Here is a 27,963-nt window from a genome sequence, read left to right on the forward strand (position 1 = left end):
TTACCTTTTCCTAGGATAAATCAACTTGATAATGATTCTTATATTTGATATGCTTCTGGGTAACATTTGATAATATGTTTTCATTTTTTGTATCCATGTACATGAGGGACGCTGGTCTCTAATTTTTCTATCTTGTAATATCTTTGCCAGACTTTGATATCATGGTTGTTTCGGCTTCATAAAACAGCTTGAAAAAGACTTCCTTCTTTGATACTTTTTGAAGAGTTTTTGTGAGATTGGTATTATTTCTTTGAAGTTTGATAGAATTCACCAGTAAAGTCATATGGCCTTGGCATATTCTTTATTAAAAGTTTTTATAATGAATTCAGTTTTTAAAATAGATATAGTAGCATATGTATTTTTGCTGCTTTTTATTTCTCTTACTCTCTAGGGTTTAACTTTTAGCTTAGTTTCCAGAGTCCTAGACTGGATTGTCAGAAAAAAAAAGGGAAGGGAAGAGAAAAAAGAGAGAAACAGAAATCACCTTGTTAGTTAGGGGTGATACTCTGTGGTAACCTTCACCTTGAATCTGTACTGCCCACCAGCAACTGGCAATGATTTCTTGGAGAACAGTTCTAAGATATAAGGAGATATGTCTAATTATTAGTCCAGCATGGTTTTACAAGTGGCATTCTAAATTTACTTTATACAAATAAGTCATTTTAATCACTGGGGTATCACAGTATTTCTGGTTATTCAAGAACATAAAAAAGACTAATACATTTGCCCTCTGTAAAGAGGGGATTCAAGGGAGCTACCAGAGGTAGGACAGACTCACAGGTATTTTAATATTTGTCTAGGACTTATCTTAAAAAAACTCAGCATATTTAAAACAATGAACCAAGCAAAACATGCATCCTAAATGGAGATGTTGGTCACAATAGCTGAGGAACTTCATTGAAAATAATCAGACAAGGCTGATCCACAGCATGTGCTCTATGCCTTGCCTCCTGAGTCTTACTCAGAGCTGGCAGTGCAATTTTTTTTTTCTTCCAAGCTTGACCCATTTGTGCATGGTGCTGATAATTATTTCAGTCTAAATTCAGTATTTTAAAAAGCCTCCCAAGTTTTGCATAGTGCTGCATAAAGCAATCATTAAAAGAGATACAAGTTTAAGTATGAACTTCTTATGGGAGATCAAATAATTTACATGATGAAATATCTGTGTTTGAAGAGCTGCACTTAAGAATGTCTGAGGTATCCATCACTTGTAGTCTGTGGCCTTTACATTTCTTGGATTAGCTACTAAGCCAGGAAACAGTTATACACTGTATTGATTTTTCATGTGAAACTAGCAAAAATTATTTCTTAGAGTGGGTCATTTATTTTTAAATGGGGCAGAGCAGTTGTTGCAAAAGGCAAAAGTCGAGTTTGGAAAACTAATAAGTTGAAGAAAAAGAATGAAAACTTCCAAAAGCACAGAACTTAAACTATAATTGAGAAGCTAAGTTTTCCAAAAGCCTGTATGGTAGTAAATAAAAAGTTATCTATGTAGCCCCATATAGTCTTTTAAAATTAATATGACCCTTAATTTAACAACTTGATATAAATATTGAAAAAGGCTTATTTTAAGCTATTCAAATTATTTTGTCTTTACCTCAATAATTATAAATATTACATTAGCATATCAAACCATAACAATAAAATCCAGTGAAAAAATTATGATTCACAGTGAGGTAGCAAAATCATGAGTCATGTAATATGTACTAAGATTGACCACTGGCTATTGGCTGAAAATTCAAGAGTTTCATTAATTTTAGTTCTTTGCTGTTGAGAAAAACTATGCTAAATATTCCAAAATAGTCTAGATTAGGGAAGTGTCATTAACTCAAAAGTTATCCACATGATTACTAAGAAAAACTTACTTTATATACTGAGACATTTTAATTAAATTCCTTGAAAAATAGAAATGAGGGAATAAATAATTTAACAGTAGGTAGATGAATTAAGATAGTCAATAAAAGAAAAAAATGAAATATGGTTATTAAGAGTCATGTTCTTGTCTGACAGGGAAATTAAATGCTGATTAGTGCTTTTAAAATTAGGTAAAACATATTCCCTAGCAAGACTCATAAGGAGATATGAATACATGCATCATTATTCTATAAGTTTGTCATTTTGGGGAAAAAAACAATTATGTATAGATAGATCATATAGATACAGGTACAGACATAGATATAGACATACACATATATGCAAGATATATAAAATAAGAAGCTAAGAATCTAATTTCAAAAAGTTAATATATATCCAAGCAAAAATAACCTCTGGCTTACAGAAGCTCTTTAAAATATTTGGGAAAATAATTACTAATAAATTATTATTTAATGGTAGTTATAAAATTCAATCATTTTAGCAGTTAGAACTCTAAAACATTCAAAAAAAACCATAATTTCTGTGACATTCATATTATTCCAGATTGTTATAAACATTTTCCACAAATAGTAAAATTGTGAAATTAAATGTATGTAAAATTGAACTATTTGTCAATAAAAAATTACTATTTTCATCTTTTTCATTTTATATACATATTTTAAAGCAAAAAAAATGAAATCAGCAATAAATTATTGTGAAACATGACCAAAGTTAAACTTGTTGAAAAATGATTTTTATTAAGAAAGGTAATAATATGATTAATGTATCTACACTTCATATGAGAAATTGATGACTTTCATAGAAGCTGAACAAACTTCCTAATTAAAATACAAAACAAAGATGAACAAAATAAATTGTGTTTAACCAGGGATAGAAAGATCGATCTTAAAAAAATGAAGACAGTCTTAAAAGGATGCAACTTACTGCTTGATAATGAATCAATAGAGATCTTCCCACTGAAGCCAGGATCTAGAAAACATTAAAACCTATATCATGACCACTATGGAGGGAATAATAAAATGAGAGTTTTTTGTATACTGTAGTGAAAAAATACACTATTAATATATAGGTAATATAATTGCTCAGAAAACTTGAGGACTAACTGTAAACAATTTAGAGGTAATGATAGAATTAAGATACATAATGCAGAGATGAAAATAACAGAAACCAAAATGCTGAAAAATAATATTTTACATATGGATATTAATTATTTTATATAACTATAATAATTTAAGGAATAGATCACTGATGCAAAGATAAGCATACAGATAATTAAAATAGGAAAGGATGTCTCCCCTAAATGCTTGATTAGTAGATATTAAAGATGACATTTCAAATAAGTGAGTATGTCTGGACTACATTTTTAATCAGTGGTTGAGAAAATAAATTAATAGGTAAAATAAAGTGATATTTTTCACACCATATAATGTATTTTCTGGGTTTACCAATTATTTTCTTAAGTGTAGAAATATTATAAAATACTATGAAATATGTAAAAGAAATGTTTTTTATTTATTTAATATCAAGGTAATTAAGGACATTCTGAGCATAAAAGGAAAGAAACCATAAATTAAATATCTGAATGAGTTAGATACACGTAATTTTAAAAATTGTGACCAAATGCCAAAATCAATTTGATGGGAGTGAAAAGTAGATGTTTTTTCACATATTAATAGATAATAGCCTTAGGAAGTAATGCTAAGGAAATGTTTGCCAGCTTGCAAAATAAATTTAAAAACAGCCAATTATTTGCTAAAGAAATGAATACTAAAATATGTCAGTATTTTTCATCTATCAAACTGCAAATATAAAAAGGCATATTTCATGGTGTTTAAAACCAGTATCTTATATTTTGTTTTATCAGAGACTACGTTGGTTAGTTTACACATTTGTCTTACATACTTCTTTCACAAATCCCACCTCTAAAATGGATAATAATAACCTCATTTTAGATGAAGAGAAACTGAGCTTGGTAGAGTTTAAATGACCTGCTCATAGTCACACAGCAAGTTGCAGAAAAACATTAGGGCCCACACCTCACTCCCAAATTCTTATTTTTCCATATGCTTCTACCATCCCCTTATTGGTTTTCTTAATGAATGCATAAGGGAAGCAATGATCAAGTGGTATGGGTTCTGATTTGTACTGCTAACTGTGAATCCTTTCACCGTTTCTTTATCTTAAAATCCTATTTCAGAGCAATTAGAATAACAAAATAAAACAGCAAATTCATAATGTGAGAAGCCATGAAGGATGCCATCAGCTGATCAGAACCCTGTGGGGAATTTCTGAAACTTTGACAGTTAATTAGATTTAATCCAAATCTTATGGAACTGAAAGACTCCAACATGATAGAAATGAAAGTCGGAATTAAAATAAAATAAAATAAATGAATGAGACTTCTTGAGACAAAAACAGGTTATCTTCAGGATTAAAAGTAGCAGGGGATGGGAGAGGAATCAGGGGCCATAGAATCATTAGGTTAAGGAATTAAAGGGCTATGCATCTAAAATGGATTAATATTCCATGCATCTCAATGTTAAAACATTCAACACATTTTCTCAAGTGAACAGAAAATTGTGACACAGATCACTTTCTGAGGCTGTATGGGGGCACAGAAATGTTAGATCCAGAGTTAAATAGCAGCCATCACAAAAGATGAGAGACCCTTCACTGCCCAGACCAGCCTATCTGAAGACTATTCCATTGGCCATATATTATGTTCTTGCTCCCCAATTTTGCAACCACAAGAATGGGAATCAGGCTGCCTGTAACAGATGTAGCCCTCACTGATGAAACTAGAGAATTTCATATGAGCTTGGGGAAATATGCTCAAACTACAATATCGATTAATATAGACCTTTACTGTTAGACAGGGCCCCACAACAAAGATCACCAAGTATTAAAAGAAATCAGCATCATGAAAGGGAGAGAGAACCAATCACAAAAAAAGAGAAAAACTATTGTACAGAAAAAGAGTGTATATATCAAATAAATAAAAGATTAACATGTGATTCAAATCTGCTGAGATTATTGAGAAATTGTCATATCCACAAAATAGTAAGTTGCTGTTACATAAAAATGAAACATTTAGAGAGCATTGAGAATTAAAAACATGGTAGGTGAAATTTTAAAAGCAAATAGCTAATAAACAAAAAACTTGATCAGGCTCAATATTAGGGTAAACAGCCAACGACTGAATCTTTCATTTGGAGTCAATAGATTATATCATAATATGCTGTGACAAGATACAGAATTGAGAATATGTAATATTATTAGAAGTTGACAATCTGTCTAACAGCAGTTGTAGGAAAAATGACTAAAGGAAATGGAGAAGAGGAAATACAAAAATAAATAATTTTTCTGAGCTGTATAAAATAAAACCTCAGGCTTCGGTGTTGGAGGTGTTGGTGAAGGGAACCTACACACCTAGTGTAGAAATTTAGGAATTCCAAAACTAGAATGCTTCTTAAGTGTTTCCCATGAAGAAAGCAAACAAAAGGTGATTATTGTCAAAGAGGTTAGAATTAGACTGGCATCAGGATTTGTTGTCAGGACATTTAAAAAAAAATAGACAAATAATTTTAAATTTCAAAAGGAAATTGTGAATGTATAATTTTATGTATTTCAAAAATTCACTTTTGAGGGCAAGTTAATGACCTTCTTCAACTTGCAGGTGGCTAGAATGTCTTGCAGAAAAATCTACTTCAACAAAAGTTTTAAATGTTGGTCAAGAACTACTGAACTCATAAAGTATGAAAACCGAGTTGAGCAAAGAAGTCAGCAAAACTTAGAGTTAAATATATGGAAGAATTTCAAGTGTGACTGTAAACCTTAGAACAATAAAAAAATTTACATCTATATAAATAGAAGCATATTGAAAATATAATAAAAACAAGAAGTTATACTCTAGAAGATTTCAACAAAATATGGGATATTGGAAGGAAAAGGAGAAAATGACAGCTTGCAAAAAGTATTTTTATTTGGAAAGAAATGTTATAGTTGCTGATTAGTTCTCCATGTTGAGAGAGAAATATGTTTAAATATTAAACAAATGTTTAATATAAATGTTACATAACTAATGCTGGAGTCACCATATTAGTACTGGGTCACCTATCTCAAGACTATTTTTTTTGATACGAGAAAAAGATAAAGCTCTGTCTTTTTAAATTACCTATTGCTATATGTGTGGGACCTAATTTTGACTGACATAATTTTCTTTGGGTGAAATACATAAGCTCAATATGTTTTTTTAAAAAATCATTTAAGATTTAGCTTCAAACTTCAAACTAAACATTTATTTTTTATGATAACCTTTACATGTAATAATAGATCATTTTTCCCCTCCTGATTGTTTCTTGTATCCCATTTTCTACTGGGATCCCATTTTCTTGTACCCAATTTTCTATATTTTTCTTTCTTAAAAAATGCATCCTTTAGTAATGATTAAATGTCCATTGTCTTTGCAGTTCTGAAAAAGATCCATACTTTCTCCTCCCTATTAATGGTAGTTTAGTTATCTTTATATCTACAAATGCATAAAATATTCATTTAATTTTTTTCATCAGCACTTTCTCTTCTTACATTCATTGCACCCATTAGGAAAGTTGCAGTCAATATGATTTACGTAAATTGTCTGTTACTTCTCATTAGGAAGTTTAATAATTTTTCTCTTTTACTGCAGGTTTCTAAAATTTTGCTATCATATTTCTAAAAGTAATTTTTGGTTATTTGTCCTGTTTGGGACTTGGTGTGTCCTTTCCATTGTAGGATTATGCCTTTTAAACAATATATATTTTTTTAATTTACCATTTTTTGTAAGGATTTTTAATTCTGCTCTCTTAAGTTTCAATTATATCGTATATATTATCAACTATGATTGATAATATAAACAATACATTCTTTTATTTTTTTATAGGATTAATGTTGGGGGATGGGTAACCAATTGGCCTAATCCTTCTTGAACAGGATTATCTATACTTACATTTATACTTGAAGTAGAAGTAGATCACCTATATTTCCAGTAAGTGGATAGGAATGATGAACCTTCCATCTGAAAAATGCTTCATCTTGACTTTTGTCCCAAGGTAACTTGAACTGATAGAGTGAGGCAGCCCAACTGATACAAGCATAGAAATTCTGGATAAAATATAGTAATTTTTAAAAGAGATAACTTTTTAACTTCCTTAAAGTAATGTGAAATTTCAAGTGCTAAAAAGAAAGATCAAAATCAAAACTAGTTTAGAAAATGAGGGCTGGTAATGTCTATAGCCCCTAGGGGTTACGGATAAGGAAAGACTTTAGTTACCAATAGCTGAAGCTTGAAAGCCAGAGAACTGAAGGGAATGCTCAACAGAAAACTTGTGAGTAGGGGCTAAAAATCTTGCTCTTTCTTGAGAATCAGTACAAAAGCTTGACTTCAGGCCTCAAAAGTCACCTGTGAGGAATCAAGTTGAACCTGATGTGGAAGGAAGGAGAAAGTTAAAAAGTAAAATATTAGTGAATTCAGGGTCATTGACTCCTTCAGAGTCAAATCAAACAAAGAAAGTGCTCTGTGAGGGCACTGTGAGTTCCCAGGCAACATCCACCCACATTAAAAGAGAGATACACAAAACTTCACAATAACAACATTACAGTTTACACAGGGGAATCCGTCAACAGCCTACAGATTCAGTAAACTGAACAAACAGAAAATCAGTATTCCAGAAATGGAATATCAGAAAATTCTGAAAAAGCAATCTAAAGACTCAAAGTCATCATTGATAGCTAATGATCTAAGGCTATCAGTGTCTTACATTGTTTGGTGTTCAATTTCCATAGATCTTGCCCATAACAAAATAATTTAGTTTTGAGCCATCTGAATAAAATATATTTTCACAGTTACTATTTTTTAGAATAATATACTAATTATAAAAAATATATTAATATATCAATGTAAAGATAAGGTTCATGAGTTTGTAGTAAAACTTCTTAGGCAAAGAAAATAGAAAATGACAGAAAATTATCTTCATGCTTTTTGTCCCAAGGAGGAGGTCAAAACAATTTCTTTTCCTGAAAACCTCAACATAATATTCTCACCATCCACTTTACTAATATGGATAAATAGGTGAATTAAATTATCTGACCATAAGTAGTAGATGTTCACACCATTAAAAAAAACTGCTTGAGTGTGAAAACTGGTCACTTTTTATGAAATGTATCAAGTTTATATAGAGCAGGAATTGTCTCAAAGTTTTATGTTACCCTTTTTTTTTCTATTTTGTATGTTAGATCTTTGTGTCTGTAGTGTTAATTTAAATATTTAATGATAAAGCAAATTGATGTATGAGCAGAGAGGCTTGTATAACATTAGGTGGTATTTAATAAATAGGAAGCTGATCAAGCAATATTATTAAAATCAAATTTTATTTTCTATCCACAAAATCAGTTAAAATATAGAGAAGATGATTTCTAAACAAGATATTCTTATGTTTTTCATAAAACAAATGAGGCAAGAATGAATTTGGTTGGTTAAAGGGCTAGAATATTCAAATCAGAACTGCCAAATTCAGAAGACAGCTGACAAGTACCTTTTTTAGAAAAACTGCAATGTGTAGTAAAGGCATGTTTAATTATGATCCAATACACATACTGACAAACATATACATGAATTTGAAACTAATTTTTATAGTACTTTACTTATCCTTATATATATGATACCCTCTAAAAATCTTTTCTCTATCCTATTTCATTTAAAAAAATGCTTACATGCTGATTATACACACCCAGTTGACTTTATAATCTACTAACAGGCCTCAATAAATCAGTTTTAAACACCACTGATCTAACTTAATCTATTATTTTACAGATAGAAAACTAAGATCTCTGACACAAATTCATGTCTTAAGCACTAATGCTGGAACGTGGCAAAATCCATTTTTAAAAAATTTTTATTTTATTGCTAGTCCCTTTATCTTTCCCATAAGATATTATTCTGCTCCATTTGAAAGCATAACCATAATAAGAATACATGTAATTTAATTTGACCATTATGTGGAGAAATTTCATAATATACTTCTGAAATATGAGGGGCTGACCTCTTGCAGATTAATAGCATAAAACAGTATTTTGTGGAAAAGTTAAGTCTTTTGCATTTTCAACTCTAGCCACTCATTTCAGATGAGGGCTGAAGTCACTGAAAGTTATATTCCAGGGAGTCTACAAAGTCAGAGGTCAATCCAATTGCTTTTTGCAGTTTAAACTGTATGGCTTTGACTCAATCCCACTTCTAAGAAGGACAAGCTTAGTTCTGACATACTAACTGCACAACTTCTCTTTTGCTCAGGAATGTATTCAACATTTGTTTAGTTCTTATTGTATGTCAAGCCAAGAACTATACAGACAATAATGACCAAGACATAGGCCCTATCCTACAGCAGTTCATTGCATTTTGGTAGAAGTCTTGAATTTAGACCAAGTTGCCTATAGAGAATTTTCCCAAATCCCAGCTTCCTCCAAATGACCTGGTGCTTGATTCCCCTGGTGTGACACAGTTTGTCTGTGTGTTGGCTACTCTCCAGGATTTACTTGGAGAAGAAATCATGAGATTATATGATTAGGACTATATTTATTTATTTCATAAAAGGATTGGGAATGTTCTGAGTGAAAAAAATACTGTTCCAATGACACGAGGTATTGTAGTGGAAGTGGCATTATGGGTGTGGTTATTATGGGTGTGGGTCTACATCTACTAGATTACTTACTATAAGGAATTTAAAATCAGGATTAATTTTTGAGGGGAGTATAAAAATCAACAGGAAGAGATTGGGTGATTCTGTGCAGGTATATCTGTAAAGAAAAATGCATTCAATATGCCTCAGGGTATGAGCGATCCCACCACTATTCCTATTCCAAAACGGTTTTCAGACTTGGTAATAATAAAGAAGAATGACAAGACAATATTGTAAGAAGTAGATAAAGTTACCAGTGGGGATCTTATTAAAGATAAAATATTGAGCCAGTCATATAAAGAGTAAAATAAAGTGACAAAATAAAACTTCAGTATGGATATAGAAATATAATCATACAGATATAGATGGAAATTTAAATTGAGAAAGAAGATAAAATGATCAAAAATGATAGAAATAAAACCTGTAAAATAAGTTGATGTCATCTAGGACAAAGAGCGTTATAAAAAGAAATGGGAAAAATTGTTCAAAAGTTGTATAACCAAACCAGCTAACTGAGGAAACTAAAAGAGGATGGAGGACAGGAGGACAACACAAAGCCGAGGAGGACCCTAGCTGTGGACAAAATTACACGTCAGTGGCAATGGTATCATTATCTTCTAAAATCTGGTAACTTGTGGTGGGTTTTCTTGGGGAAGAATCTAACAATGGTAATGACAGCCACATTCTCTCTTGCCTCTTTCTCCTCTTTTTTTGTGGTTATCTTTTTCTCTATTTATTTAAGGTTTGTATTGAAAACTTCTCTTTGCGAGTAGAAATTCAGTCCAATTGACATATATCCATTTGGTGCCTGCCATTTAACAAGTTGGGATTATGTTCAAATACAGCTGATTCAGTATGTCTGGGGTCAAACGAGATTTCATGTTTTAACAAGCCGTTAGGAAATACAGATCCTGCTGGTCACTTTGAAAAGCAAGAATCCAGAGTTTTACATTTGGTATTATAAGCATGAGTTGCAAAAACTAAAAATTAAAGTTAGTATGGCCTGAAGTTCCTATTTTCCTTTCCTAACAATACTTATTCAGGCAGAATGTAGCAAACATACAAAGGAAACTAAAAAGCTAGGCATAAAAGTATTCATTTAAAGAGAATTATATCATGATTCCATGTAACCAGAGTTACTCTTACACCACAGAACCTTGCTCTTTATTATTCCTAATTGCCAGAAAATATTGCTTTTTATGGAGCCCTCTTAAGGTAGTTATTTTTCAATGCAGTAAACTCTTTTTTAGTAGGGGACAGAACATCGATGATCAAAAAAGGAAATAGCTCCAGTATTTACATTTCAGAATTCTCTAACTGCTGATTCTAGTTAGGTTTGCAAAATATCATTAAACAAATTATACAAGAAAAAAAAATTCAAAGAATCAATTCAATACAAGAAATTAACTATGGTATTGGCTTTCTAAGCATTAAGTTTTATGGAGCTAGAGATTTGTCTGATCCTAGAAAGTTAACCATTCAACATATGCCATAACTGAGTCCACAAGACCAGCTAAATGATGCAACCGGAAAACAGCAGGCAAATTCATAAATTCTCTGTTTGTACTTCCAACCACAGACACATTCTTTGTCTAACTAATAGGCTGTGAATATATAGTCCATTACTGATCATTAACCTATGAAGCAGGTCTTGAATCACACAAGTAGGTTTGAATTTCACAAGTTGCATTTCACATCAGGGAGTCAAGATTATTCACCGCTTTCATATGCTAACACCTGTGATCAAAGTATAAAGGCTGATAAACTAGCATTTAGCTCTTTGTATAAACACATAAGCAGAAGGATAAGTCACAAATTTGCCAATTGCTCTCCCTTGCTGAGAATATTAGCTGATATTCATAACACACGCACATGAAGCCTTGAAAATGCTTGTATGCTTTTTCGAAGCAAGATGTGTAACATTTGTGGTGACCATGATCAATTCCAAAAGGAGGAACTGAGCTCAGTATTTAAAATAGCATCGTTTTCTTCACTGTTCTTTATTATGGCATAATGGAGGCTCCATATGAGGAAGCCAGACATTGTTTGGCTCGGGTGTGCATCAACATTGCAGGTACAGTGTCTGTTCTTTCAGTTCGTGGAAAATGTGGATTTTGATTGTTTTTACCAAAATTGATATATTTATATCTCCATTATTTGTTTCATGTTTTATATAAAACTCTAAGAATAACCATCATAGGATGCATCCTATTAATAGATGTGGAAGTCTTTAATGGATTTAAAGATTTTTGTGGCATAAATCAAGTAAAACCCCTCTTTGCTTGATTACAAAATTGAAACTCTTCAGTTCTATATTATAGATCTTTACATTATGTATAAAGAGAATAAGTAAATCAATTATGTATGATACACAAATAAATCATAAACTTAAAAATCATATATTCCTTATATTATTATTTTTGTATATTGCTTATATTATTCAAAAATCTTTATATTATTGGGGTAATTTGGATACATTTCATACAAAGTTAGCCAGCTGATTTATTATAATTTTCTGTGATTGATTGATTCAGATATTTACGATACCAACTGATACTGCATATTGAATTAAATTGAGGGAATCTGACCCCAACTGACTCTGCTTTTTCCTAGCCATTGAAGTGACCATTTAAACTTCATATTCAAGTATTGCTTCACTGGCAGATAGATGTTTAAAGCAGAAATTATGCATCCTAGGACTAGATTAACTCCCAGGCGCCTAAAAGAGCTTTCTTCCAATTTATTCAATAGGAAAAGGATTGCCTTCCACAAATGATGCTGGGAAAAGTAGATATTCATATACAAAATAATTAACTTGATCCCTTACCTTATGCCATATACAAAAATTAACTCAAACTGGATTAAAGATTTGAAACTATGAAGTCCTAGGAGAAATTATAGAGGAAAAACTTCATGTTACTGAATTTTGCAGTGATTTCTTGGATATGACACCAGTAGTAGGGGCAACAAAAGCAAAAATGGCTGAGTGGGGCTACACTATGCTTGAAATATTTTGCACAAACAAAAGAAACAATCAACAGAGTGAATAGGCAACCTACAGAATGGGAAAAAATATTTGCAAACCATATATCTGATAAGGAATTCATATACAAAATATATAAAGAACTTCCATAACTCACTAACAAAATCCAAATAATCCAATTTCAAAATGGACTAAGAACCCCAGAGAATACTTACAAATAGCCAACAAATATATAAATAGATATTCAACATCACAAATCATCAGAGAAATGCAAATCAAAACCACAATGAGTTATCACTTCACACCAGTCAGTACAAGTGTTGATGAGAATGTGGGGAAAAGGAGCCCTCATATACTGCTGGTAGGATTCTACATTGTGCAGCACTATGGAAAGCAGTCTGGAGGCTTCTCAAAAAACTAAAAATAAAAATACCCTATGACCCAGCAATTCCACTTCTGTGATGTGAAGGAAACAAAATCACTAATCAGAAAAGATTACATGCACTCTTACGTTTATCTCAGCATTATTTACAGTAGCAAAAACATGGAGACAACCTAATTCTCATCAATAGACGAATGGATAAAGAAGAAGTGGTGCATATACAATGGAATATTACTCAGCCAGTAAAAAGAGTGAAATCTTGACATTTGCAACAACACAGATGGATGGACCTATAGGGTATTATGCTATGTGAAATAAGTCAGACAAAGGCAAATACTGTATGATTTCACTTACATGTAGATTCTAAAAAACAAACAAATGAACAAACAAAACTGACTTAAAGACATAAAGAACAGACAGATGGTTTCCATGGGGTATGGAGGTGGGGAATAAGTGAAATCAGTGAAGGGGAAAAATTAGTGAGAATGTTCTGTATCTTAATCTGGGAGAGGGTTACATACTGTATACACATGTCAAAATTCATCAAAGCTTACACTAAGATTTGTGTATTTCATTGTATGTATCTCAATATAAAAAATTAAAAAAATTAAATAATGAAAGAAAGCAGGATCTCAAAGAGATATTTCAAACCCATGTTTACTTTGCAAAAGCCAAGAGGAGGAAGCAATTTAAATGTCCACTGAGGTGCATGGATAGATAAAATATAGGATACATACAATGGAATATGATTTGCCCTTGAAAAGATGGATATCTTGTTATATGCTACAACTTGGATGAATCTTGGGACATTATGTTAAGAGAAATAAGTCGGTTGCAAGAAGAAAACACTGCATTTATATGAGTTATCTGTGGTAGTCAAATTCTTAGAAATAGAAGCTAGAATGGTAGTTGCCAGTGGCTGAGGGAAAGAGTTGTTCAATTGGTATAGAGTTTCAGTTTTGCAAGGTGAAAAATATCTAAGGATCTATTGCACAACAAAGTATATATACTTAACACTATTGTAGAGTACACTTAAAAATAGTAAGGATGGTAAATTTTGTTATGTATTTTTTACATAAAAAATAAAATAGAAAGAAAAAATTATTTTACTGTCATATATAAAGGTCATCATCAGGTGGATTTATTTGGGGAAAATTAATGAAATAACATTAATGTCTAAGAAGCAGATTATTGTCTCAAAAAAAAGAGCGAACCTTCTACTTATATATCTGTATTTCCTCTAAGAGAAATAAAAGTGGAAAATAACAAACATGATATAAAATAATGAGTGAGGCAGAACTTCACAGAAAGCCAAATTAAGGTTATACAGTTTAAAAATATTAAATTAAATATTGGACATATCATTATAACTCTGTGTGGCCTGATAATTAAAGTAAAAATTTTCAGTTTGAAGAAATTTGAAGACATAATTGTTATGGTGCTCTAAATTCCTATGTTAGCAAAGAAATTAGTGCATTTAAAAAATACAAGCCTTTTATCTTTGATAATTTTTTACTTAGTTTAGCTCAAAATGGATATTTGAAAGACATGAAGAAATTGAATTATTCATTGTCCCCTATAATGCTGTGAGAATACAGAGAGACTTAAAAAGTGACTTAAACTATGAAAATGAAAAAGAAGTAATGGACTTGAATGCAAAGCATACTAATTATAGAATGGTATATATGAATTTTAACTAATAGGGTACACATCCATTAAAATTATTTAAGATTCCAGTAATATTCAATTAATAAGCCTTTAATGCTCCATTTCATCAGGCTTAGGAAGATAGGATGAGAGGGGAAATAAATGATAAAGTCTACTGTTTTAATTCTTCTTTCATTTTACTTCTATTTTTCCTTTGGAAAGGAAAATAATTTTTGATCAGCAGGAATCTGAGTTTCATAATAGCTACAATTGGAAACAAATATGTGAGGGGGTATAATTTTTCTTCAGAATAAAAACCAAAATTGCTTTGCCAGTAAAGCATTTCAAAATTAATTTTTACACATAGTGAAGAGACAAACACTGTATTTTCTGAAACTGCTAAATGCACTTAATTTAATATAATATATAATAATAGTTCAACATACATGTTTTGACATTAAGAAATCTTAATTTATGGTAATTTATATTTTTGAAGTGGAGAGGAAATATTTATTTTACAATATATTAATATTTTGTGAAATTTTCATTTTATAATATTATAATTGATTAGTATCTTCTGCAGAGTGTGTGGTGGTTTATTTACAGAAACACCCTATTTATCCCCTTGCTAATAGAATGTATTATTCTATTCTATTAGCTAATAACTAATACTATTCTATGTATAAAGTTCCTTAATACAATTTACTCAATTAAAGATCAATTCATTTCTTCTACAAATATAAATTTTCTAGATATGGAATCATATACAGTCTTTTGTACTGGATTTTTTTCACTTAGTATAATGTTTTACAGTTCACTTGTACTGTAGTTTAATTTAAGACTCATTCCTTTTTATTGTTGCATATGCCACATAACTTGAGATTTTATCAAAGATGTGATATTATGCAATAGAGATTCTCAATTCTATTATATTTTTCCAAACAGTATTAGTGTTTTTTTTTTATGGATCTGTATCAAGTTGTTTTTCTTTTATTAAGGTATCACTGCTATACAATCTTATGAAGGTTTCACATGAGCAACATTGTAGTTACTATAATGTTTTTGTTTTAATAGATACTGAGATTAACTGGACTCAAAATGCAGAGTGTCATGTCTGTGGTGGTCAGAAGCCCAGAACTCACTTCAATTCTCTAAGACGTGCAAACTGCTTTCAATTTGGTTTGCGCATACGTGGGTAAGGAGAGACTCTCCTACAGAAAGAGGGCCCGGTGACCTTCAAGGTACTTGCCTTTGTCTCCCTCCCACTGCAACTGGGGTCGCCTTCAAGGTAAAGCCCTGGGGACAGGAGCAACTTACTTGTGATTGCTGATCCTTCCAAATCTGCTGCCCTCCTTTCCCTTTCTTTTGGTCTCCAGAGACCTATGTAATAAATTATTATTATTACTAATATCATTATTTTGTATTTTACACAGAATTTACAGCTGTTATTTTTCAGGAGAATCTATTTGTGAGGAACTAATTCCTGCCTATCAGGAGCAGGAACGGTGAATAAACATTTAACCACAAAAATAATAAAGAGAATCACTGGGCAACAATTTTTCAAGTTTTCATGAGAGTGATTATTACTGTAATAACAAAACAAAACAAGCAAAAAGAAAGAACAAACATCAAACAATGCAAACTGAGTTCTTTAATTTGGAGAATAATGGAGACAGAGTTGGTCAAATATTTTTTTAAATGTCTGGACCCTAGCATATTTTCATGTGTGATGACAATAACAACAACAGTGAATGTTCCTCATGATCTTTTCGTGTTCATGTGATGCCCACAGAGAGCATGCCTGAGGGATAAGAGGTAGTCACACTTTTACTAATACATTATTTTGCTGAAATGTTTTTGCTAACGGTATTTTTCTTAGGTGTAGTATGCAGCCTGAGGAAAAGGAGAAGCATCGTTCAGGATGACGAAGTGACATTTTGGGACCAAGTATGAGGAGCTAAGGGTGAGGAGATTCTAGGAAGGGACCAGACAGAAAGAGATTAAAGAAATTTGTACTGTAGTCTAAGTCTTTTATCTTTCTTTATGAAATTAAATGGTTTGTGGTCTTTTAAAAAGATTTATACCACATGTAAATGTGTCTGGGTCTTCTTTTGAAGAACTGGGGAGAGGGACTACCTGTCGCCCATGATACCATATTCCCTCTAAGGTAAAGCTGCTTTTATTACTCTGTGTGTTCCTGAAGGGACGGAGATATACAGAGGGCAGCCCCCTTCCTCACACTTTATCATTTTTCTGTTAGTGTTGCTTCCTTTCCTCTCCCTCTGTCCCAAGGTCTTTCATTCAAGGGAATCAGAGTTCACATTTTGGGTGACATTCCCCATTTCTGGCAGGAATGACAAGGAGCTGAAGAATTCAAAGTCCTGGGGGTTAAGATCTAGAGTGTTTGTAAGATAAACATGATGAGAATGGTTATGATCAAATATTTTGGGGATATCTGATCAAATTAATGGTTATTAGAGATCCTGGACTAGGCAAGAAGAGAAAACCATAAATTTAACTGCATTAATAATTATTAATCTTCTTATAATTCATCTAACTTATTCAATACAAAAATAATTATGCACTCAACTAAATGTTTCAGGTAAACTTTACATTTAAAGCATTATAATAGAAAATTCTATAACCCTACTATCAATTTTAAGAAATTTTTGGCTCCCTGTAGGATGGCTGCTATTTATTATCAGCAATCGTATAGTCATGTCATTACTGTCTACTATTATTAACACCCATCTGTGCCCTCATCCCTGGCTTTAACATCGTGTGCCCCCTTAAGAGGGTTCATCTGAATGCAAGATTAGAATGACTTGTGTTGTGGTTCTTTAGTACTGGTGTCTCCCCTTTCCTTCTTTTACTTCTTTCCAGCATCTGCTGATGGTAAATTCCTGAATGTGTGGCTGGACTTTGCCCCTATTGCTTTGTTCCTGGTGTATGCATTTTTTGGTTCCTGTTTGTCTAACAGACTTGTTGATCTGCTGCTTTAACTTAGCCTTATTCTTGATATATTCCTTGATTCTGGCTTCCCTACCTGCTTTTGATTCAAAGCTTTTTTTTTCCAGAAACTAAATCTTCCTTCATTTCTCAAGGATTTCTCAACTCTTCTTTTCCCAGAAGCTTATTCTGCAGTTGCCACTGATAAAATGAACCTCAATGATTAAGTGCCTACTGTGTGTCCAGTAGTGAGATAAATGATAATACCCAGAATGCAAAGTTTACAGTGTTGTGCTACCAGCCTCAGCATGACACTCTCCCTGATTCTAATGAGCTATGTGTTTGGTAACAGATTTCATCATTTCACTAGTTGCCAAGTGTCTCATGCTTTTACCTACCAACAATAACCAGTTTTTCTTTACTATCTGCTAGCAATAATTGTCTTCAATGTCAATCACTCTATCCTGAATTCCTAAATACATGGTATTGTTATTACTGTAATTATTGCTATTATTGCTATTGTATGTCATCTCTGAATGCAGAGGGGAATTCTGAAGAAGGAATATTTTGAAAAGGATGTTACTGACACTTCACTAAAGGGAAATGAATTATGCTAAATGTGAGTCAGAAATTTTGAGTCACAAAAAAGGAACAAATTGTGTGTGCCTTGTTAGAATTTTTTCTTGCTAGTAATTATAGTATCACTCCTTTTCCTAGCTGCCACGGAATCAATAAGATGAACCTGTTAGAACCCATTGGATGTAGCCCTGTTGCTGGCCAGGCAAATTGAAGAAACAGGGTAAATGGCAGGCAGTCATGCACAGATCAGACCCTAGATCTTTAAATTTTCAGAGTCTGCTCAGAGCTAAAATACCTGAAGAGAACCCATTTGAAGTTGTAATATTTTGTCATTTGACAAGATGCACACTCTCTGGAAACACGATCTTCAATTAAGACCTTCATACTTGATGATATGTGAGAGAGCAAGCACAGGAGAGGAACCATATTAACTTCTAGGTGTTTCAAGGAACATTTATGGCTCACCCGGTACTAATTATAATATGATTTCAAATGTGTTAAGTTAACATTTCATGAAGTCCTTTTCATATGCCAGCCTTAGCAGGTCTTATTTTTGCTTCCTGCCTATTTCCAGGCACTGAGATAAGTAGTTCATAATGCTTCTTTTCCTTTTATAACTTTTTAAATACGTGTGCACTCAAGCATTATTTCTTAACTGGATCTGTATTGCTCCCCTTCACAATTTAAGCTCAGGTATTTTAATTGTACCATTTCCAACATATTCAAAATACAAATAGCATATGAAATGTGTCAGTCTTCACATTGAATTTATAAATAAGTCTGGTCATAGTCAAATAATTTCACACATTGCCCAGCATAAACATCAATTTAAAATATGAGGCTCATAAATAAAATGAAAACTGTTACCCAGTGGATCTAAAAACAGTTATTATGTCAGAGTGAATCTTTGCACCAGCTCATGGTCTTCCTACACACTGCTTTAAATGTGAACCTCTAAATACCAAGGGCTCTGCATAATAATTCTTACTATGCTAACTCATTGGCTAATTTAAATTGGGGAAACATCATCTACCTGAAAGAAATTTAACCTTATGGTAAAGAAGATAATTGTGCTTTTGTAAAGGATGTCAAAAAATACCAGGAGACGATGCATTTTCTTGTTTGAAAAATAAGCAAGGCTTTTATGAGGCCTCCTAGAGTGCCCCCGGTCCAATATTATGGAAGTATAACCACAGTCTACTGACTCTCTTCAAGGATTGGGAAGCAGTCTGGCAGATGTCAGACTGAACCAAACCACAGACAACTGACCATTCACTGCACCAACTGTGGGAAACAGGACTATACTGATGGAGGTTCAGTGTACAAAGAGATCTGCAGGGTGAGTAACATATTTTCAAGAAGAAAGCACTATTCTACATTCTCCCAAGAAAAAGTAGAAATAAATATATCTTATTGCTACCATGGGGTTTGCATTACCTATGCAGGAACAAATGGAGACATTTTTAAATGTGCTGGTGAGGAGCTGCCTGCATGTCAACCCTCAGTGGCCCCATGTAATGCTGCCTATATAATTTTTTCAAAATCTTTATTATTTTTTTATTTTTTTAAATAAAAAAAATCTTTTAAATTTATTTCTACAAATTGACTTTTAAAATTATACCAGTAGTGAATTTTCTACCTGGGGTTGCTCCCGTGTTCTCTATAGAAGGTCTGTGTTTTTTAATTGTTTGGCAATGTCTCTCTTTTAACTTTTCAAATGATTATGGCTTGACTAGTTGCAACAATTTTTCTTATGCAAATTTCCAAAGTCACTCTGACTTTAGCAGCTATGAAAATAATGTTTGTTGTCAGTTTTGGTGGTGGTGGTATTTCTTATCTCCTATTCAGATACTAAAAATCTCTTATTTTCTTGAATCATAGAATTCCACCAGATTCTTCCCTAAGAGTCAAAAATTACTAATTTTTCTTAAAACATTATAATCTCTCTCCAAAGCATCCATATGGTTCTTTCTCTAAGTTCTGATTACTTCTATACTGCAATATCTTAATCTGAAAATGACATAGTACTTAGTTCATGGGGTTTTTTTTGTTAATATATATTAAGATTTTAGTATAGTAAGAAACTTAACTTTTTTAAAAACAGTTTCTTCTGATTTCTCTTTTACATTACTAAATGTATAGTGAATATTACTGCTCTCTCTAAAATGTTCATCATTTGAGGTTTCCATGCGCCAGACACTTAAGTATTTTGCAAAAATTTTTATTTGTATTTTCTCAGTGGTCATGTTGTGTCGATATAATTTCCATCTAAGAAGGACTTTTGAGCCTTGGAGATGCTAAATAACTTGCCCGATGTTCAGTGGTTAGTAGTGGCAGACCCACAACTCAAACCAAGGTCTAGCTGTCCTCTAGGTCTGGGTTCTAGATCCTAAGTGCGTATTTTACCATCACCTAATCCTTCTTTAGTCAGCATATAAGCACTTTGATTCTATTATCTGTTTCACTGACCTAGATATTTTCAGGGTTGATTGTACTAACCAATGTTTCCACTGATGATTATATTTATTCCATAAGTGAAAAAACCTCTGTTTTTATTTCATGGAAACTGTTCTTTCTCCTTTTTCTAGAGAATAGACCACAGCTATTATCTAAAATCTTGCTTTCTGCCACTGTTACTAAAAAGAGGCCACATACTTTTCTGCTGTCTTTGCATTTTTATATTGCTGAATTTAGCATGATTGGTGCTAGATTTTGTTTCTTCTGCTCACTCAAGCTTCCTTGTAAAAACATGGCTCTCAGGGACCTGGCTCTGCAATCCTGTTTGTAGTTGATACTTCATGAGAGAATAAACTCTTAGTGCTAATGTTGGGTGAGAGGGTTAGGGCTACTGGAAGTATTTTGAAGTGTAAGTTCAAGTTAATTCTATAGTTCGTGGGAAAGGTGCAGGGAGGAGTCAATGACTCAGCCTCCAAATAATGACTCCAAACTCTAATCCAGTCAACCAGGCAAGGATCATTAACAGCATTTTGCCCGGTTTTGCAACTGAGGAAGTGAGAGAATACAGACCTGAGTACTGCCTTTTGAATAAGCCCACCCACCCTCTCAGAGAGACCTAGGTGTCATCTTACCTAGGCTTCAAGCATCCTCCAGAGGACACGTCAGCAAGCCACAAGCCCACCTTTCCCCTGACCCCTCCCCCAAAGAGCCCGCCAAATTCCTGGCCATAAAAAGCCTCTTGACCTGTTGGAGAACCCTTTCCTTTGTTCTGTTGGCCAGAACAGAGGGTCCCTCTCTGGTTCAGCAATAAACCTGCTTGGACTGTGGAGTTCGCATCCTTTCTTCCCTCTCAAGGAGTATGACAGGTGATCCAGAGTATTTAGTCCCTGGGATTTCAAACACTCAATTTTCAAAAGAATTGTCTCCTCAGACTTAAGATGAAAACAGAATGCTCTTCTAGAATCACTGTGGTTGGAGTCAATATGGACTGTCAGGTATTGGATGATTCTATACCACCCAATATAACAGCAGTAAGGATTCTTAAAGCAAAGATTCTCAAATTCTATACCTTGAAACCCTGGCCTCAGAATCACCTGAGAAGATACTTGTACTGAATCAGATTATTCTGGGTTGAGTTAAAAAATCTTTTAAAATTACCCTAAAAAATATTTTGCAATTCTATTGCATACTGAAATTTGAGAAAGAAAAATCCTTTGAAAACATGGAATATATTCAATTATTTATTTTCTCTCTGGAGATATTATAATTATTTTAAATGTTTATTAGGATTACAAAAAAAAAAGGATTAAAGAAATTCTACTTATTCTTTTGTTTTCCAGGAAATCTCAACAGGAGAATTTTATAGTAAAATATTGTGAAGTATGAGAACATAGTATTCAGTACCTTAAATGGTGTCTTTTTATTTGCCCGTAATGATCTCTTGTAGAACAGACCAAATTCTCTGACCTCACTCACAGGAATTCACTGCTCCGAGTGTTTCAGTCAGCTAAGCAGACAAGAGAAAATGGGGAGAGCTGAAAGAGTTGTTAATTTTTTTGCCATATTCATTTATCATTCAAACAATAAAAAGCAATTAAAATCTTCAGTTTAAAAACAATTGACCTATCAGAATCTTAGGAACATCTTCAAGTAGGTGTCTTTTTATGTGGAAATGCAATTACATTGTTTTTAAAACATCTTTGTTTTAAAATATCTTTCTCTGATAAATTGTGTGAATATAAACTCTGTTGTAGAATGTTTCCCACATTTTGTAATGTAGGTATTTTTATAGCTACTGTGTTGACTAACAATTTCAATGGAAACCAAAAGGCTTGTTTTAACCCTCCTGATTTTAAAAAATGTATATATATGTATATGTATATGTATATGCATATCTATATGTTACACATTACATAATATGATAATTCATATATTCCCAGAATGATATAATATAGGAAAATGGAAGCAAGGTTAAATGTCTTTTGTTTCTGAATTTAGGTTTTAATTAAAAGACAGAAGTTTGACCTATTTGGTAATGATTAATGGCTTTGTGTTGTAGGAACCAAGGCCAGGATGCCCCAAGATGTGCCCCAGTGGCATATTGATTACATTGAATTGAAGTGACTGCAGAAACCGCCAGAGCAGGAGGAATCCTATGACCCTCCGGTTCCTCTGCTGAAACCAGGAAATAAATCTCCTGCGAAAAGTACCCCCCCTGCACCTGGAGGGGAGAAGGCGTCCTTATCACCACTGACGGGGAGGAATTCAGAGCCTTTGCAGAGGCTGAATAAACAATCTTGTTACTAATTACTAATCGGCTACTCCAGCCCAAATGTTGTTTAGAATTCCTTACTAATTTAAACCCTCAAAGATAAGTCTTCTTTGTCCTGTCAGTTCCTCACAGATTTATTGTCTCTGTCTAAACTGCCCTGCCTTGGTCATTTTTTTGGGTCTCAATTTCATTACTGGGCCTCCATACAGACGTAATTAAATTTTGGTTTGTTTCTCCTGTTAATCTGTCTCATGTCATGTGATACTTAGGCCAGTTACAAGAACCTTAAAGGGTAGAGGAAAATTTTTCCTCCCCTACAATCTCTTTCAAATCCATGTCTATTTTGGGTGTATCTGACTGACAGAAATTTAGGTCACATGCTATACCTTAAGGACAACAATAGTTGGGACAAAGAGTTACCTAGATTGATATTAGAAAGGTAAAACTCATAATATGGGAAGTTGCCACAATATGAAAAGGCTGTTTAAAAAATATAGGGTAAATATTCATTAGAACTGTCTCATCACAGTGCCTCTTTGTCCACACGTGTTTCTCAAAGGAATTCTTGTTTTCTGAAATTAATGTATTTCATCCCAGTGTCTTTCTGCTAATCTACCAATTTGGTAATTTTCTTATTTCCCTCCATGTTATGCCTCTCACAAAATCCTGTGTTCCTCACTGTGGGTAAAATTGCAATATTTCCAGAATCTCTCACCTGGCCTTAGTCCATCTTCATATCAACAGGTGATTACAAGGCTGGGAGGAGCAAGGATGTACCTGGACTAGAGAGGTTTGGTGGAGTCCCTTTTTGTAGCTGGATGATGAGAGACATGGGGAAGCAGAAGTGGATGACTGTAAGCAATAAACAGGTTTCTACCACTTAATTTCTCCCTTTCACTGATTTCAGTTTCAAAGGTAATTTGCCCCAGGCTGGAAGAAAGATTTTCCCCCCAAAGTTACACTCACTGTATTTCTACTGGAAGTTATATTTGAAATCTATTTTAACTGGAATCAAAATTATTAAATTGTTCTAAAATTCTCAATTCTCAGTTTATTTCACTAATTTATATGATTAGAACAAATAGAACAGATCAGTTTCTTACAGTTTTTCACTAATTGTGTAGTTTCATCTGTCCTTTCTTTTTTTCTTCCTCCTTCTCTCCCTCCCACTTTCCCTCTTTCTTTTTCTTTCTTCCCTTTCTTCCCACTGGCTTGGGGTTGATCACATAATTGCAACATTAGGGGAGCAAACTAAATATTTATGAACATCACTAAACAAAATAAGTGATGTAGTTATTGGAATTAGTTATATTTCTTCTAGTGAATGTGATAAAATGAGAAAATATGGCATAGCTAAACACTGCAACAGAGCTCTATGGTTATTATGGAATTACAGCTTGAATTCTTAACGTTTCAATTTTATTCAGAGGTTAGTTGCTGTAAAGAATGACTAAAATGTTTCCACCTAAGGTGTGGGGGATTATCATCGTGGAGTATGATGTCTCATTTTTATAAAGAAGAAGATCTAGTCACTGGATAAAAGAGGGGATTTATATATGTTTGTGAAACTTTGAAATAATGTATGATGTACAAAAAGACTTGGTATTGAAAAAAGTCATAAATAACACAAGTTCTACTCTAAACATTTTATATTTTGGAGACATAAATAAATAGTACACTAGAGACAAGAAACAAATATCAAAATTAATTGCTCAAGGGATTGGATGAAAGACATGTATTTTATTCATGGAGTTACAGAAGCAATGATTGGCCCATTTTCCCTGGTTTATAGAATTTAGAAAGGAGGACAGATGATAGTTATTAATCTCACTGAAAGTGAGTAGTTCAAAGATTATAAAAGAGTAGAGGTGACATCAATTTAAAAAGAAAACTATTAAAGGTATTTGTCATAGAACCAAACATTCAGATAAAGTCACAAAATCTTAAACACACTGATCAATGGAAAATCAAGCTAAAGTCTCCTTGATATGAAAAAGAAGTTAACGTTGAGCAATTGAGGCATAAAAGTTGGTTAGGGTGCTTGATTCTCAGCTATATTTTAAAGAGAATATTGCACTGTTATCTTGAAGCATATTCTTATCTATTTAAATTGTTTATTCTAGAACATAAATGATATGTTATAACTCTGATGAAAGAATAATTTACTTACTACCTATCTGGTGTGTGTGTATGTGTGCCTGTCTGTGTGTGTGTGTTTGTGTGTAAGTGTATATATTCCTTTTTCATAGCTCAATGATATTCTTATGATCAATGGTAAAAGCTATTGATTTATAGAAAATGGGAAATATTGTTATACTTTACATAATCAGAATTTTGTTTCCTACTCTATAAATTACTAAAATTGTTTTAGATATATTTTAATAGGCACAATTAACTGAAAAATAATCCATTTTAATAAAAGACAAAAGATCAGTGGGAACATAGGGTAATACATTTAACATTTGATGTGCACATTTCTTCAGAATTTGCATATTTTGTATTCATTAAAACAAGTATCTGAACATCAACCTCAAAACACTTTTCATTTTTTTTACTTGACTATCAACCATGATAAAGACTGATATATCAACTTATGTTGACCTAAAATACACTGGAAAATTATACCCTGTTTTCAGAAGCATGTGCCCATGGGTTCCTCATGTAATTAAAGAAGACACAGACTAATCTGGTGAGTAGTCAGTTGGGATGTCTGATCATCCTCAAGCTACCAAAAAGCCACAGGAGAGACAGATCACATAGTCCCTGAAGAAACATCATCCCGTAACAGGACTGTGTTGCTTTCATGATCTCCTGATGTCATTCCACTTTAACATATTACTACTCCTGTTAACTTGAGGAATGGAAAAAAATTAACATGACCTTTATTGAGACTGCTTTTCTTTTCTTTACTTTTTTAAGGTGGTAAATCCCATACTGTCAGAAAGAAATGTTAAATATTATTTTGATATTGCAGTATTTGCCTGCTCTGTGAAGTCTTCTCCAAAATGTTTGATACTTACAGACCTTTTACCTTTTGCTACTGGAGTTTGACAAACATCCACCTGGAGCAGGAAAAACTTCCACCCTGAAATCTTAAGTGGGACCTCTGACTCCCTCCTTCAGCCTCTTCCAAATCCTCATAGGAGTAGCTGTGTTCTAACTGTTGATTCTAAAAACAGATAAAATGAAACAAATTGACTATATTATATGCTGGAGCAGAAAACAAATCATTTTGTTTTAGAGGGGGTCTTGTGTGTGTATGTATATATATATACACATACACACACAAGATATGTATATATATACACTAAACACATACAAGAAATATATATCCATATATACACACACACACACACACACACACACACACACACACACACATATATATATATATATATATATATATATATACACACACATATATCTCTCTCCACTAAAACTGAAGTCATTAAGGATGAGGAGTTTCTCTTCCGTGGTCCAGTGTCAGGTGTCCTGGGTTCTGGGTTCTGTAAGTCGCAAAGTTTTAAATGTTGAGCATTCTGCTTGGGACTTCAGAATCTAATCTGTCAAAGAAGATTTAAATTTTAATTACCAGATCTCTAAGTTACTGTCTTAATTATATTGTTTGTTTTTTCCAAAAGAACCACTAATTCATTAAATATTTATTGAGCATCTCCTATACACCAAATAATCTTCCATGGTCAAGGGGTAAAACAGGTAATAAGGAGATACTTCAGTTCCAGTGGAGCATAAATTGTTAAAAGGAAAAATCATCTTAGTACTTTTTTATAAATAGTAATGACATTTGTTTTTAAAAATATTGTATTCGATTCCATATGTACAACACAAAATTATTTTCACTTTTATTTCCAAAGCACCTTCAATTTTTACCACCACCGTTTTCATAGTAACTACTATAATAAAATCTGAGACATACAGCAGTATGCCTGGAAATCCCAGTATTTCCTCCTTCTCCCTGTCCTACATGCCAATTTGATACCTGTTTCAAAGTTACATCATCCTAACACTAATTTATTCATCCTGAAACTAATTAAAGCACTTCAATCGTGTGCCAGTCATCGTTTATAGTGTTGGGGAGGAAAAATTTTCCTCAACCCTTCAAGGTTCCTCTATGGCCTTGAATCACCTGCCTCTGATGGTAAGGTGCAGGGAGAGTATCTTCCCATGGGAGACTTGTTTCCTGGTGTCAAGGTAAGGGGAACAGAAGAGGGTCAGAGAAACCCTCCTGTTTCTTGCTGATTCTCCAACTGTTTTCATTCAAAGTAATCTATGTGCCAGAGTGGCACGTTTTGGGGATGACTGCTGTTGGTCCCTATAATGGCTTCAATTTTTCTCCATTCTTGCTGTTTCTGACCTCTGCTAATCTAATAACGTCCTAATTGGTTTCCTTGACAGTGCATCCTACACACTACAACTTGAAAGAACGTTCTTAATGTTTATCCCTGGTTATGTTGTTCCCTAACCTACAAAGCATCAAGGTTTCTTAATTTCCTAAAGATATAGTTCAAAATTGTTAGGTTGGTGAAGAAAATTCACCCCACCTGGATGCCAGTGGGCTATCAGCATTATCACATTATCTCTGTTGGAAGGCTAGAGTTTGGCTATATAAATACAAGGCAGAATGAAATAATGTATTTTCTTGCTGAATCATTTGTAGGAACTGGTACAGAAGTAGTTTCTTCTGGGAAATGTGCTAGGGACATGGTTCTAAAATGTTTGTAGTTAGAATCCCTTTGGACTCTCAAAAGTCTATGAGCATTATTATTGCATAAAAATATAAACTTTTGTTTATATTGGTTGTATCAATCAACTTATAAAGTATTCAAGATTAAAACCTAGATATAGTAAAAATATTTAGTTATTAATTCACTTAAAAATAACTATAGCAAATCCATTACATGTTAATATAAATAACATTTTAATGAATTTTAACTAAATTTTCCCAAACAAAAAAAAAAGTAAAAAGAAGAGTGACATTTTTATTTTTAGATCTCTAAAATGGCTGGCTTAATAGACTAGAGCTGAATTGTCATGCCTGTTTCTACATTCAATTTGTTGTGATATGTTGGTTTAAAGTATACTAAGAAAA

The 27,963-nt window shown here is 32.9% G+C and overlaps 2 long non-coding RNA genes across 3 annotated transcripts in view; one reads left to right on the forward strand and one right to left on the reverse strand.

Annotated features, from left to right (window-relative positions):
- The window catches only part of LOC108396155 (uncharacterized), a 69,067-nt gene extending 61,370 nt beyond the window's left edge, over positions 1 to 7,697 (reverse strand). For both annotated transcript variants that reach the window (XR_001852877.3, XR_001852876.3), the window contains exons 1-4: positions 7,184 to 7,697; positions 6,860 to 7,014; positions 2,800 to 2,844; positions 485 to 575 (exon numbers count right to left, since the gene is read on the reverse strand). This is a non-coding gene — a long non-coding RNA (uncharacterized lncRNA). The remainder of the gene's footprint in view (positions 1 to 484; positions 576 to 2,799; positions 2,845 to 6,859; positions 7,015 to 7,183) is intronic.
- A 7,892-nt stretch (positions 7,698 to 15,589) lies between these two features.
- On the forward strand, positions 15,590 to 23,251 carry LOC140845001 (uncharacterized). Its single transcript, XR_012123622.1, has 3 exons — positions 15,590 to 16,559; positions 19,340 to 19,463; positions 22,641 to 23,251. It is a non-coding gene; the product is annotated as an uncharacterized lncRNA (long non-coding RNA).
- Positions 23,252 to 27,963: the final 4,712 nt, after the last annotated feature.

The sequence above is a fragment of the Manis javanica genome, chromosome 2, assembly GCF_040802235.1.
Source record: "Manis javanica isolate MJ-LG chromosome 2, MJ_LKY, whole genome shotgun sequence".
Taxonomy (NCBI): Eukaryota; Metazoa; Chordata; class Mammalia; order Pholidota; family Manidae; genus Manis; species Manis javanica.